Raw genomic sequence first — 13,829 nt, 5'->3', positions numbered from 1 at the left:
TCTGAGATTCAACGCCAAACATCCAATAAAATGCAAGTCAATTTCATTGATGTAAATTAGGTACATAATGCTTAGGAAAATTTGACCTCATAGGAGGTCTACATTACATCAATGAAGAAGAAAAAAAATTGATAGCATAACGACCCCTCGAATAGTGCAATCACTTAGTCGTAGGGTCGAACCTACTTGCAAGAAAGAGTAGCACCAATGCATACTCGAAATCCTAGTTTTATAACAAAATGTGAGTAGTGCATGCGCTACCTGAGACGGGTGGCATCTGGTCCATTGTGGCCTTGAGATGAGGTCGACCCTCCCTGAGGCTCTGCAAGCCAGCATTCGGCCGCGATCACTCTCTCCTCAAGATTTGTGTGCCTCACCTGGTAATCCCTTACCTCCGCCTGAGCGGCGGTAAGGTCCTCGATGAGTTGGTCCATGGGATAGAAGTCCCTTTCCAAATCCCTAGTGCGTGCATTAGTGGCTTCTGCAATAGCGTTGAGATCCTGAACTTGATCTGCCACTTCCTTATTCTGGTTCACCAGATTCGTGATTTGTTGGACCATGACGGGGAGGGCTCTGTCAGCCGGTCCCCCGTGGCTGAAGTCGTAGTAACCCTGTTCATCGCCATATGATGATCGTTGGCGTTGTTTTTGGCTCCACCTCTCAATCACTGTTGCCCAATGGGGCTCATGCCCATTGTAGCCGAAACGGTTTGCAGGCACCCTGGCGATGTAAGGAGGGTTGATGAATTCCTCCTCTGGTTCCTCCTTTTCTTCGTCGTCCTCGATTTCTTCTTCCTCAGCCTCTTCGGGGTCTTCCACGGGATCCTCCTCGATCATTTCATGGTGTTCTGCCTCGAGCCATCCTACGTTTCCCTCATTAGGGAAGTAAAGTTCTCCAGGTAGATGGAATCCTGCCATGACGTATGTACGAGAATAGGGGTGGAATATGCACATAATGAATTTTAAAATATTGTACTTTTAGTAACATAAAATACTTCTATAGTATTTTAAACATTAGCATGACTCTAGTTGCAGTTCTTGTATGAGTGTTGGTAGGCTAATAGACTTGTTGCCCACTACCACTATCCCCTGACATATGCTAGTCACTTCTTGGACGAATATAGTTGATCAGGCTATATTCCTCCTAGACTTGATTACATATCCCATGGCATAATGTTGGTGTACAACTCATCCATTTTTTTTAACTTCTGTGTTTTCCTTAGATTAGACACTAAACCGGTATGCATGCATGTACTTATACTTTTAACAAGAAACTATTTATTTCTAAAAGTATAGTTATTTGAAAATGTTTAATCAGACACTTTAGTCCCAATGCATTTATAGTTTGTATATCTTATGTGGTTCGATATACTTAGTTCACTATAAACAATGCTCTGATATCAATCTGTCACACCCCCAAACCAAGGATGGCGGAAACGTCCGGGGCTGGAGGACTTCATGTATAGTATCATAACAATAGTATAATAGTGCTCAAAGTAAACACAACCAACATAAATATAATTGAAAAAGTTACATCATAGTATAAGTTGTGACAACCGGAAAATTTTTTGCTTCGAAAACTCAGTCATTCAACTCAAATGAGTGTCAGACTCATTAGTAATGAGTTCTAGCCTTCTTAAAGGTCATTCTAAGGAGTTTTAGCATAGTACACTTAAGGAATAAGTGTTAGGAAGTACCCGCTAAAGCCACTGTACAAAAAATCAAGCCTAAAGACCACCAAAAAGAAGTTTACGGCCAAGACACTTGATTTTACGGCCGTAAACTCAAGGTTGGCCGTAAACTCCCCCTTATAGTCTCGTATCCTTCAACTTTCATTCATTAGTTCACTTTCACCTCAAGAACTTCCAATTCTCTCTCAAGTATGATCAAGTTCTTCTTCTTAGATCATCAAAAATGTAAGTTTTCTACCTTTGGTTTGTTGTTAACCCTTCTTAATCTAGTATCATCTCATGATTTCATCCTTGGAAATCATCTTATTGACCAGATCTTCAAATCTTCAACTTCCACTAAGAACACCAAGAACACACACTAGTGTTATTGGCCGAAATTAACCCTTTCAAGCTTCAATATCGTGAGTACTCCTTTCCTTAACTTGTTATCTAGTTGAAACACCTGATTAGAGCCTTGAAACCATCAAGAATGCAAGAACAAAAGGAGTTTATGGCCAAGCAATCTCCCATGGCCGTAAACCCCTATAAGTATGCCATTTTGGCCGCAAACCCTTCTAAAGTCCAAACCTTTGACCTTGACACCTTAATGGATGTTCTAGGACCTTAAACCACACACTTTAGCATGTTTGACCATGAGTTTACGGCCGTAAACTCCCTTGGCTGTAAACTCATGGTTGTAAACTCCATAGGTGGCCGTGAACTCTCCCTTGATCAATAACATGTGATTCAACACTCAATTTCAAGTGTTTCCTAGTCCATAATGGTGTTTCATAGCATGTTAGTTGCTTTAAACACTATTTTGATGCCTATATATATATATATATATATATATATATATATATATGCCATTATATGTCATTTAGGACTCGTTAAGTCTCGGGACTTCATTCGTGGAACTTCTCATCCTTACACACATATTCGTTTGAATCACCCACATCAGGTGAGTTCATACCCCGTAATGAATCTGTTAACTGTTTTAAATGCTTTTAAGGGGAGGAATACAAGTTGAACACAATGATAATTGCAAAAATGTTTGTTATAAACATCTTTCAAAAGATTTCTTATGTCTTAATAATTTATTAAAACATTTCAAAAACTCTTTTAAAGTTATGTTACTTTATAGTTTAACAAAACTCCGTTTTTAAAGTACAAGCATCAGTTAGTAGTAAAATGAGTCTTTTCAATAACAGTTCAAGTAAAACACTAGTAAATTATAAGAGGTATAATTTAGAGGTTCAGTTCATACTAGATACTAGAACATACTATTATGAGAAACAGAACAAATACACTATGATGAGAAACAAAGAGAACGTACAACATACTAGATAGAGAGAATATACACCACACTAGGACATACAATATATACACAAGAATACTATAACATAAATGAGAGTCACCACTTCGGGACATGGCATCACTGCTATGGCCCGTTTTGTAACCAGAGGCTCCTGGAGGGAGAGCATGAATTTGTGTGTAGATCTATACTGGACTGACCGTTCTACACCATGATGTAAGCTACAGTGGGACCTATAGGTCTATGGGTGACGAAATGTCATACCATTTTGACGTCTTCGAGCGTCGCATTTTACTAAGTCGATCAAGTATGGTTACAACATATCACATTTTACCTTAATTAATAATTGATTTAAGGTAGTTAGTACAACAGTAGTTACTATATACAATACTACAGTACTTACATTTTCCAATTACATTCATATTGTGACAGTTCCACTTGAAAGTTAATGCAAACTATTTTTGAATCAAGATAGTTATAAACTAGGGAAAACTTACATTTTACAAACGACAAACAGAACAGTCGGATCTAGTACATTCACTAGAAAGGGACCATAATGCTAACCTTATGATTCCTTAATATATACATCAATAGATATATATTAATAGGATCTGATAGGCAATAAGATGTGTGCTTTCCGCTTCATTTCCTGTTCCTTGTTTGGTTGTAGGCTTAGAGCGAATTTACCCAGCCTATTATCCATTTGATCTTAGTTATATACATTAAGTCATCATAAGGGGTACCAGGTATGGGTCAAGTCATAGGATACTAATACAATGTACAGTTTTCAAGTACAAAATATACTTTTCAAATTAGAACTTTTGATATACAAAACTAAGAACTTACCATTAAAGGGTTTAATCCATTTTATTAAACCAGTATAACTTAAAGGACCTTAGGTGGTTAACTCTATAATACCTTAGTTTATACACAAGGGTTATATATAATTAATACCATATAAGTAGTTGGATGTGTGCTTTCCGCCTCATTTTCTATTCCATGTTAGGTTCTGGGCTTAGGGCAGATTCATACAATTAACTATCTATTCGATACTAGATTATATATAGCTAGTATAAACTAAGTGATTATAGAAGGAACCACTGTGGTTACCATTTTTATTATAAGAAATAAGGGTTTTCCTAAAGAATCTTTTCATCAAATGTAAAGGAACTGTTACAGTGAACTCCGTGAGTACCAAGTGAATACGTCGGGGTTATATACAACGATGATCTAACAAACAATGGGATGTGTGCCTTCCGCCTCATTTCCTGTTCCTTGTTTGGTTATGGGCTTAGGGCAGATACACACAATCGATTGTTTCTTTACTCTGGGTTTTATATAACATGTATGTACTTATTACTCATAGAAAGGATTGTAGAGTAATTTTTACTTATCTTTCATTAAAGCAGGAAATATAGGATTTTCTGTAGGAGCATGCAAACTTTTCTAAACAGAACTTACAACTTACTACAACTTTCTACAACTTACTTACATCACTAAAATCTTATGAACTCACCAGCTTAAATGTTGATCTACGCTTTCAAAATAACTTGTATTCTCAGGAGACCAGTAGACACGTATGTGCTTTGGGAATTCAGAAGATGGAGCCGTATAGCTTCAAGTCTTGTTTGGTTATTTACATATGTATTCTATGTTTTGTGAACACACACATTGTAAACACTTTCTTTCTAATGAAATGGTTGTTCATTACTTTGATTACTATGATGCATGTCTTGTGATACTAAACATGATGTCCTCCACCCCGAACGTTTCCGCCGTTCCGGTTTTTGTGTGTGACAGATTGGTATCAGAGTATTGTTTATAGTGAACAAAGTATATCAACCGATAAAAGATATACAACTATAAATACAATGGGGCTTAAATGCTTTGGATAATAAAATATCTTAAGAGTATAACAATAAGTTATAAAAATATACCTACTTGCTTATACATGTATACACTAGAACAAGTATCACAAGAAGAACATAACAGAAGTATTTAAAGGTTGAACATTGCGGTCAAACCTGGACAGTTATGTAATCATATCTAGGATCAATATAGCCTGATCAACTATATTCATTTGAGATGTGACCGACATGTGTTTGGGAGTGAGGTGGTGTTGCAATAGTCTTAAAACTTTCCTAACGTTAAGAGAATTCTAGATCAAGTACATAGAGTTAGAATACTATAGGAGTATTCTATGATACTATAACGTAATAACAAGTTTGAAACATACTAAGTACATTAGATTTAAAATAATATAGGAGTATTTTAGGCACTATATATATAACTTATGTGATAACTTAAAAGACCCTTACAGATAGGTCTATAATCTTGCAATGTATACTCCCAAGGTTATATATAATTGAGGTCTTATAGACTTAGAATTTGTGATCTACGCTTCACTACCCGTTCCTTGTTTGGTTGTGGTTTTGGAGTAGGATCACTTATTCGAAGGTCTATTTAATCTTGAATTATATACAACTTGTATATATTGTACAATTATAGGAGGACTCTGTAAGGATCACCCCATAATGTTTCACTTAATCTCATATATTCTTTAGACACTTCCATTCTCGTATGACAAACCCATATAGATGTAACCACTTCGTCATAGTAGACAACAGAAAAGTCAAGGAGGAACAAGAGCAAGTTCAAGAGAAGTTTTCAAAGTGGGATCAGCCGAAGTAACCAAATTGTCTTATGCGCCACACTAATAAATAATAATCTTGGTTAACTTAATGAGTTAGTGGAAACACTGCTCACATTAGATGTTAGGATTATTTTCTTACATGCAGTTGGTAACAGTTATTCAAGTAACATATATTCATTCGAGAACCCTGTGGAAGTCAAAACCCAATACACTCAGAACTAGGATAACCTTGTCTTTCAGCTTTCGGCTTATCTCCACTGCTATAGACTTATTCCCATCTCATCTTTGTATTCTTTTAGCAACGATGCCTCCTCGCAGATCAAATAGACGCACTACCCCGATAACTCCAACTCCAACGCCACAATTCGATCTTGATGATCTCTAAGCAGTGATATCCTTCGTAGTGGCAACTGCTCTAGCTCACTTCGACGAAAGTGGTACCTTCGGATCTGGTAGCGGTACCCACATAGCCAACCCCGGAGATTCTCACGGACACCCAAGGGAGTGTTCATATAAGGACTTCAGGAACTACAAACCAAATTCCTTTAATGGAAATGGTGGAGTTATCACTCTGATGCGATGGTTCGAGAAAACAGATTCGGTCTTCGAAATCTGTTTGTGCCCAGAAGGGAGCAAAGTGAAGTTTGCTGCTCGTAGCTTCTCCAAAAGAGCCCTAACATGGTGGAACAACCATTTTAAGTCACTGACCCTATCAGTGGCTAACTCAATAGGTTGGGAGAAGCTAAAAGAGTTAATGTTGGAAGAATACTGCCCGTTGGGCGAAGTTCAAAAGTTGGAACAAGAACTATGGGAGCTCACTATGGTCGGCTCAAACATAGTGGCCTACACTGATAGGTTTAGCAACCTAGCAGCACTACGCCACGGGATGGTTACCCCGGAGAGCAAGAAGATAGAAAGATACATTTGGGGTCTAACTGCCCCGATCCAAGGAGATGTGTTGTCTTCTAACCCAGCCACATTTGATAGTGCCAAATGCCTGGCCCAGCGACTCATCGACCATGGAGTCCGCCATGGTGTAGAAGTCCTCGTTCCCGAGCCATCAAAGGGAGAGGACTATAAACAAAAGTCGGGGAGCAAGAGGAACAAGAAGTAGACAACATAGGAAACCCTGCAAGAGCAACAAACGAGTACTATGTACGCCGCCACAACACCTGCTACTCCAGCACTTACCAGTTGATATGCTGGAACCCTCCCGAAGTGTGGAAAGTGAAACTACCACCACACAGGAGTATGCCAGGAAATGCAGTGTCTGAACTGCTACAGAAAGGGACACATAGTCTATTTCTGTAGGGCACCGGCTCAACCGATCTCCCAAGTCCCTGGAATTGAAAAAAACCAAGCCTACTATGGCTGTGGCAAAGCTGGACACCACCAGAGGGACTGCCCGATAACAAAGAATTCAGGAGCAAATGGACGAATTTTGATGATCACCGCAGGAAAATCAACCCCAGAGTCATCAGCGAGCAGCGGTACGTCTTCGATCTATGAATTACTTTAAAAATTAATTTATATTTATATATAAGATTAAAACTTGGGGAACAACACTTAAAAGTAATTATAATAACTCACAATTTGAAACAAGTCACAGTATTCAAGAGAACTAAAAGATCCGTTCAGAGAAGCTAAGATGGTTGGGTATATACATCAAGGTTGTGCATAACTAACATTTTGTAGACTTAGAGTGAGTGAGTCCGCCTTAATTCATTTTCCTTGTTTGGTTGTGGATTTGAGGTAGAGTTACTCAGTCGACCGTCTTATTTATCTTAATTATTCATAACTTGTATATGGCAGGCAATCATAGTGGTACCAAGGAGGATCGTAGTATAAAGTATCAACACTAGTTATCAAAGCACTTTCATTGTATGTACTCGCACATAGCAGTACTATACGTAGAAGTGTTAACATTAAGGGGAAAGAGAAAGCACTAGAACGGTTACGAAGAGTACATTGTTGAACACACTGGGAGTACATTATCGTATAACAAACGTTTCTTTCAAATCAGTCAAAATTTTGTTCAGTATAGAGTCTGTTTCTATCATTCGTCATGAGTTGGCGTGGTCCTCACCATACTAAGTTCATTTGTTTTATCGCATTAACCGTCAGTTCGCGAAACCTCCGTCTTTCGTAACGATAGTCCAACCTAAACCTCAGTTTAGTCTTTCGTATTCTAAACCCCAAAGTACTCGTGCAAAGGGTAATTTGTCCTCCTAAGCCTTGTCGCCGTATGTTCCATAGACCATCACGAAATACCACTCGTCCAACAGACCAAGTTCGAGCACAAAGGCTAAGGACGAATACAACCCACCTATTACTATTCATTGTATACGCGAGAGTGGCATATAATTATGATTACGCAGATCTAGTATGTATGTTTCCGCCCTATCTCCTGTTCCTTATTTGGTTGTGGACCTGGGGCAGAGTCACACATCTGACCGTCTTACTAATCCTAATTATATGCGACTTGTATACATGAGGTAATAATAGATGAACCGAGTATGAGTCCTATCATGAACTCCAGGGCAAAGTTGTCGGGTCTACGAGTGGGTATTCTGCAAATCAGAGGAGCGCAACCCCAGTAGTACAACTAAGAAAGCTAATTATGGGACGAAATTCCATCTAACGGCGGGATGATGTGACAACTCGAAAAAATTTTGCTTTGAAAACTCAGTCATTCAACTCAACTAAGTGTCAGACTCATTTGTAATGAGTTCTAGCCTTGTTAAAGGTCATTCTAAGGAGTTTTAGCCTAGTACACTTAAGGAATAAGTGTTAGGAAGTACCTGATAAAGCCACTGTACAACAAATCAAGCATAAAGACCACCAAAAAGAAGGTCACAGCCAAGACACTTGAGTTTACGGCCGTAAACTCAAGGTTGGCCGTAAACTCCCCCTTATAGTCTCGTATCCTTCAACTTTCATTCATTAGTTCACTTTCACCCCAAGAACTTCTAATTCTCTCTCAAGTATGATCGAGTTCTTCATGTTAGATCATCAAAAATGTAAGTGTTCTTCCTTTGGTTTGTTGTTAACCCTTCTTAATCTAGTATCATCTCATGATTTCATCCATGGAAATCATCTTATTGACTAGATCTTCAAATCTTCAACTTCCACTAAGAACACCAAGAACACACACTAGTGTTATTGGCCGAAATTAACCCTTTCAAGCTTCAATATCGTGAGTACTCCTTTCCTTAACTTGTTATCTAGTTGAAACACCTGATTAGAGCCTTGAAACTATCAAGAATTCAAGAACAAAAGGAGTTTACGGCCAAGCAATCTCCCATGGCCGTAAACCCCTATAAGGATGCCATTTTGGCCGCAAACCCTTCTAAAGTGCAAACCTTTGACCTTGACACCTTAATGGATGTTCTAGGACCTTAAACCACACACTTTAGCATGTTTGACCATGAGCTTACGGCCGTAAATTCCCTTGGACGTAAACGCCATTGGTGGCCGTGAACTCTCCTTTAATCAATCACATGTGATTCAACACTCAATTTCAAGTGTTTCCTAGTCCCTAAAGGTGTTTCCTAGCATGTTAGTTGCTTTAAACACTATTTCCACGGCTATATATGCCAGTATATGTGATTTAGGACTCATAAAGTCTCGGGACTTCATTCGTGGAAATTCTCATCCTTACGCACATATTCGTTTGAATCACCCACATCAGGTGAGTTCATATCCCGTAATGAATCTGTTAACCGTATTAAATGCTTTTAAAGGGAGGAATGCAAGTTGAATACAATGATAATTGTGTAAATGTTTGTTATAAATATCTTTCAAAAGATTTCTTATGTCTTAATAAGTTATTAAAACATTTCAAAAACTCTTTTAAAGTTATGTTACTTTATAGTTTAACAAAACTCCGTTTTTAAAGTACAAGCAAAACTTAGTAGTAAAATGAATCTTTTCAATAACAGTTCAAGTAGAAAACTAGTAAACTATAAGAGGTATAGTTGAGAGGTTCAGTTCATACTAGATTGTAGAACATACTATTATGAGAAATAGAACGAACACGCTATGATGAGAAACAAAGAGAACATACTACATACTAGACAGAGAGAACATACACTACACTAGTACATACAATACATATACAAGAATACTATAACATCAATGTGAGTCATCACTTTGGGGCATGGCATCACTGTTATGGCTCGTTTTGTAACCAGAGTCTCCTGAAGGGAGATCATGAAATTGTGTATAGATCTATACTGGACTGACCGTACTACACCTTGCTGCTAGCTACAGCTGGACCTGTAGGTCTACGGGTGACGAAATGTCATACCATTTCGACGTCTTCGAGCGTCGTGTTTTACTAAGTCGATCAAGTATGGTTACAACATATCACATTTTACCTTAATTAATAGTTGATTTAAGGTATTTAGTACAATAGTAGTTACTATATACAATACTACAGTACTTACATTTTCCCATTACTTTCATATTGTGACAGTTCCACTTGAAAGTTAATGCAAATTATTTTCGAATCAAGATAGTTATAAACTAGGGAAAACTTACGTTTTACAAACGAAAACAGAACAGTCGGGTCTAGTACATTCAGTAGAAAGAGACTATAATGCTAACCTTATGATTCCTGAATATATACATCAAGAGATATATATTAATAGTGTTGGATTAATGTCTAAGTCCATAACTATAATTGTTATGACTTGACCCGACCCGGCATGGTCATTTGGGTTGCATGGCATCATGCATTTGGATAGACTATAATGAGAGAAATAACACTTAAGGTTTGTTAATATATTTTAAGTTCTAATATATTAATAAGATTATTTAATTAGTATTGATCAAGAATTAATCTAGGATTAATTAAGTGATCAAAAGAAGACTAATTAAATATATGGGTTGATAGTGTAAATCATCTATACTTGTATATTGGGCTAAGACTCCATGGATTATCAAGTTGGGCTAAAACCCATAGGATGCTTCATGGTGTATTTGAACCCATGGATCCAAGGAAATGGAAATCCATGACAATTAGGGTTTACCCTAATTGTGACACTATATAAAGATCTTACTGGTGACAAAATCGGCACTAGAATATATGTTAAAAGGGCTAGCCAATTTTATGAAGTGTGGATTTCTCTCTAATCTATTCCAAGTGTATTTGGTGTTGTGTGAACCATTTGAGGTGTCACACTTGGGGCACTAGGCAGTCAAGCTTCATGAAGACATTCTACATCAAAGAGGTATGTAATTCTAACTTGATATATTCATATGAATCAATGTTATTATGCTAGTTAGGATGAATACTGTGGAAAGTTCATATTTGCATGTACAATAGAGAAAACATAGATCCAAGGTATTTAGGGTTGCATGTACACTTAGGAGTGTTAGAATGCTCAAAACCCAACAAATAGGATATGATAGGTAATAAGATGTGTGCTTTCCGCTTCATTTCTTATTCCTTGTTTGGTTGTGGGCTTAGAGCGGATTTACCCAGCCTATTATCCATTCAATCTTATATATATATATATATATATATATATATATATATATATATATATATATGTTCCGTATACATTAAGTCAACATAAGGGGTACCAGGTATAGGTCAAGTCATAGGACACTAATATAATGCCCAGTTTTCTAGTACAAAACATACTTTTCAAATTAGAACTTTTGATATACAAAACTAGGAACTTACCAATAAAGGGTTTAATCCATTTTATTAAACCAGTATAACTTAAAGGACCTTAGGTGGTTAACTTTATAATACCTTAGTTTATACACAAGCGTTATATATAATTAATACCCGATAGGTAGTTGGATGTGTGCTTTCCGCCTCATTTCCTGTTCCTTGTTTGGTTGTGGGCTTAGGGCAAATTCACACAATTAACTATCTATTCGATACTAGATTATATATAGCTAGTATAAACTAAGTGATTATAGAAGGAACCACTGTGGTTACCATTTTTATTATAAGAAACAAGGGTTTTCTTAAAGAATATTTTCATCAAATATAAAGGAACTATGACAGTTAAATCCGTGAGTACCAAGTGAATATGTCAGGGTTATATACAATGATGATCTAACAAACAATGGGATGTGTGCCTTCTGCCTCATTTCATGTTCCTTGTTTGGTTGTGGGCTTAGGGCAGATATACACAATCGATTGTTTCTTTACTCTGGGTTTTATATAACTTGTATCTACTTATTACTCATAGAAAGGATTATAGAGTCATTTTTACTTATCTTTCATTAAAGCAGGAAATATAGGATTTTCTGGAGGAACAGGAAAACATTTCTAAACAGAACATACAACTTACTACAACTTTCTACAACTTACATCACTAAAATCTTATGAACTCACCAGCTTAAATGTTGATCTACACTTTCAAAATAAATTGGATTCTCAGGAGACCAGTAGACAGGTATGTGCTCTGGGAATTCAGAAGACGGAGCAGTATAGCTTCAAGTCTTGTTTGGCTATTTACATATGTATTCTATGTTTTCTGAACACACACATTGTAAACACTTTCTTTCTAATGAAATGGTTGTTCATTACTTTGATTACTATGATGCATGTCTTATGATACTTAACATGACGTCCTCCACCCCCGAACGTTTCCGCCGTTCCGGTGTTGGGGTGTAACATAAGTTAACATGTTTATAAATCAATTACATTATGCTGACAAAAATGAAATGTGTAACGCTTTAGCATCCCATCCTCAAAAGCAGTCGTTTACATGTTTTACAGATTTCCTGAGAATACAAGTAGATTTGAAAAAGTGTCAACAATTAAGTTGGTGAGTTCATAAGTTTTTGAATGAAACGTCATGAACAGATGTGAGTCGGCAGGCCACATCGAACATAGAAATGAAACTACAACCATCATTCTCGGCGATGAGCAATAGCTGGAGGCGACACCAACGTGATGGTGGCGGCGTAGGCTGGGGCAGCATAGAAGAGACGTGAAGAGAGAGTGTGTGTCGTACCCCCAAACCAAGGATGGCAGAAACGTCCGGGGGTGGAGGACTTTATGTATAGTATAATAACAATAGTATAATAGTGCTCAAAGTAAAAACAACCAACATAAATACAATTTAAAAAGGTACATCATAGTATAAGTTAACATGTTTCTAAATCAATTACATTAGGTTGACAAAAATGAAAATTTTAACGCTTTAGCGTCCAATCCTCAAAAGCAGCCATTTACCTATTTTACTGATTTCCTGAGAATACAAGTAGATTTGCAAAAGTGTCAACAATTAAGTTGGTGAGTTCATAAGCTTTTGAATGAAACGTTGAAATCCTTTCTTTGTAAAAGTAATATTTGTTCCAGAAAAGAAATCCAATATTTTCCTTTCTAAATCGTAATGTAGTCTTAAATGCCAAGACTAATAATGTACTAGTATTTTCCATATAAGTTGAAAATTATGCAAGTTTAAATCGACATAAACTCGTTTAACTGAAGGAAAACCCCGTAAATCTTATGTTTTGTTAATACCCCACGTGAGTTATTATAACCATACTATGACTCAGATGGCCTCGTAATACGACATTCTTCAGGCGTCACAAAGTTAAATGACACTTGTCACCATAGACCTGCCCGTCTAACTGTTGCATGCAGCTCAGGTGTGGGTTTGTCAAACCCAATATAGATCTATACAAAACTATCACGCTCTCCCTACAAGAGACTCTGGTTACAACTTACAGGGCTTTTGATTTCGTTACTTTGGAAGTAGCATGAAGCGAATGTCTAACAAATTTATTCATTAACAGATTTATGTGAACTGAACTGAAAACCCCTTTTTGTATAAACCATGTACTTTGTATGCGCACCTCGTTTATATTAACTGAAAACCTTTGGTAATGAGTTTGAAATGTAAATGGAACATAAACTATACCTATTATAGTTTAACATAATAGTTTATAATGCATATGAAACATAAACTATATCTACCATAGTTTATCATAAGTGTTTGTAATGTATACGAAACATAAACTATACCTATTATAGTTTATCAAAAACATTTGTAATGTAAAGGAACCCTTTTCTATGTAAGTCGAATGTATAGCAAAAATATAAATATGTTTCTCATGCCTTGTCTTGTACTATTGGTAATGATGGAGGATTGTTACAAATCAGTGAGTATTTTCTATTATATAATTATACCACAACAACAAACACATGTAAAATATGA

This window comes from Lactuca serriola, chromosome 7 (assembly GCF_051521515.1).
Source record: "Lactuca serriola cultivar US96UC23 chromosome 7, Lser_US96UC23_V15, whole genome shotgun sequence".
In the NCBI taxonomy this organism is placed as follows: domain Eukaryota; kingdom Viridiplantae; phylum Streptophyta; class Magnoliopsida; order Asterales; family Asteraceae; genus Lactuca; species Lactuca serriola.
The sequence above is the reverse complement of the archived record's forward strand: the minus strand, read 5'-3'. Positions refer to the sequence as shown.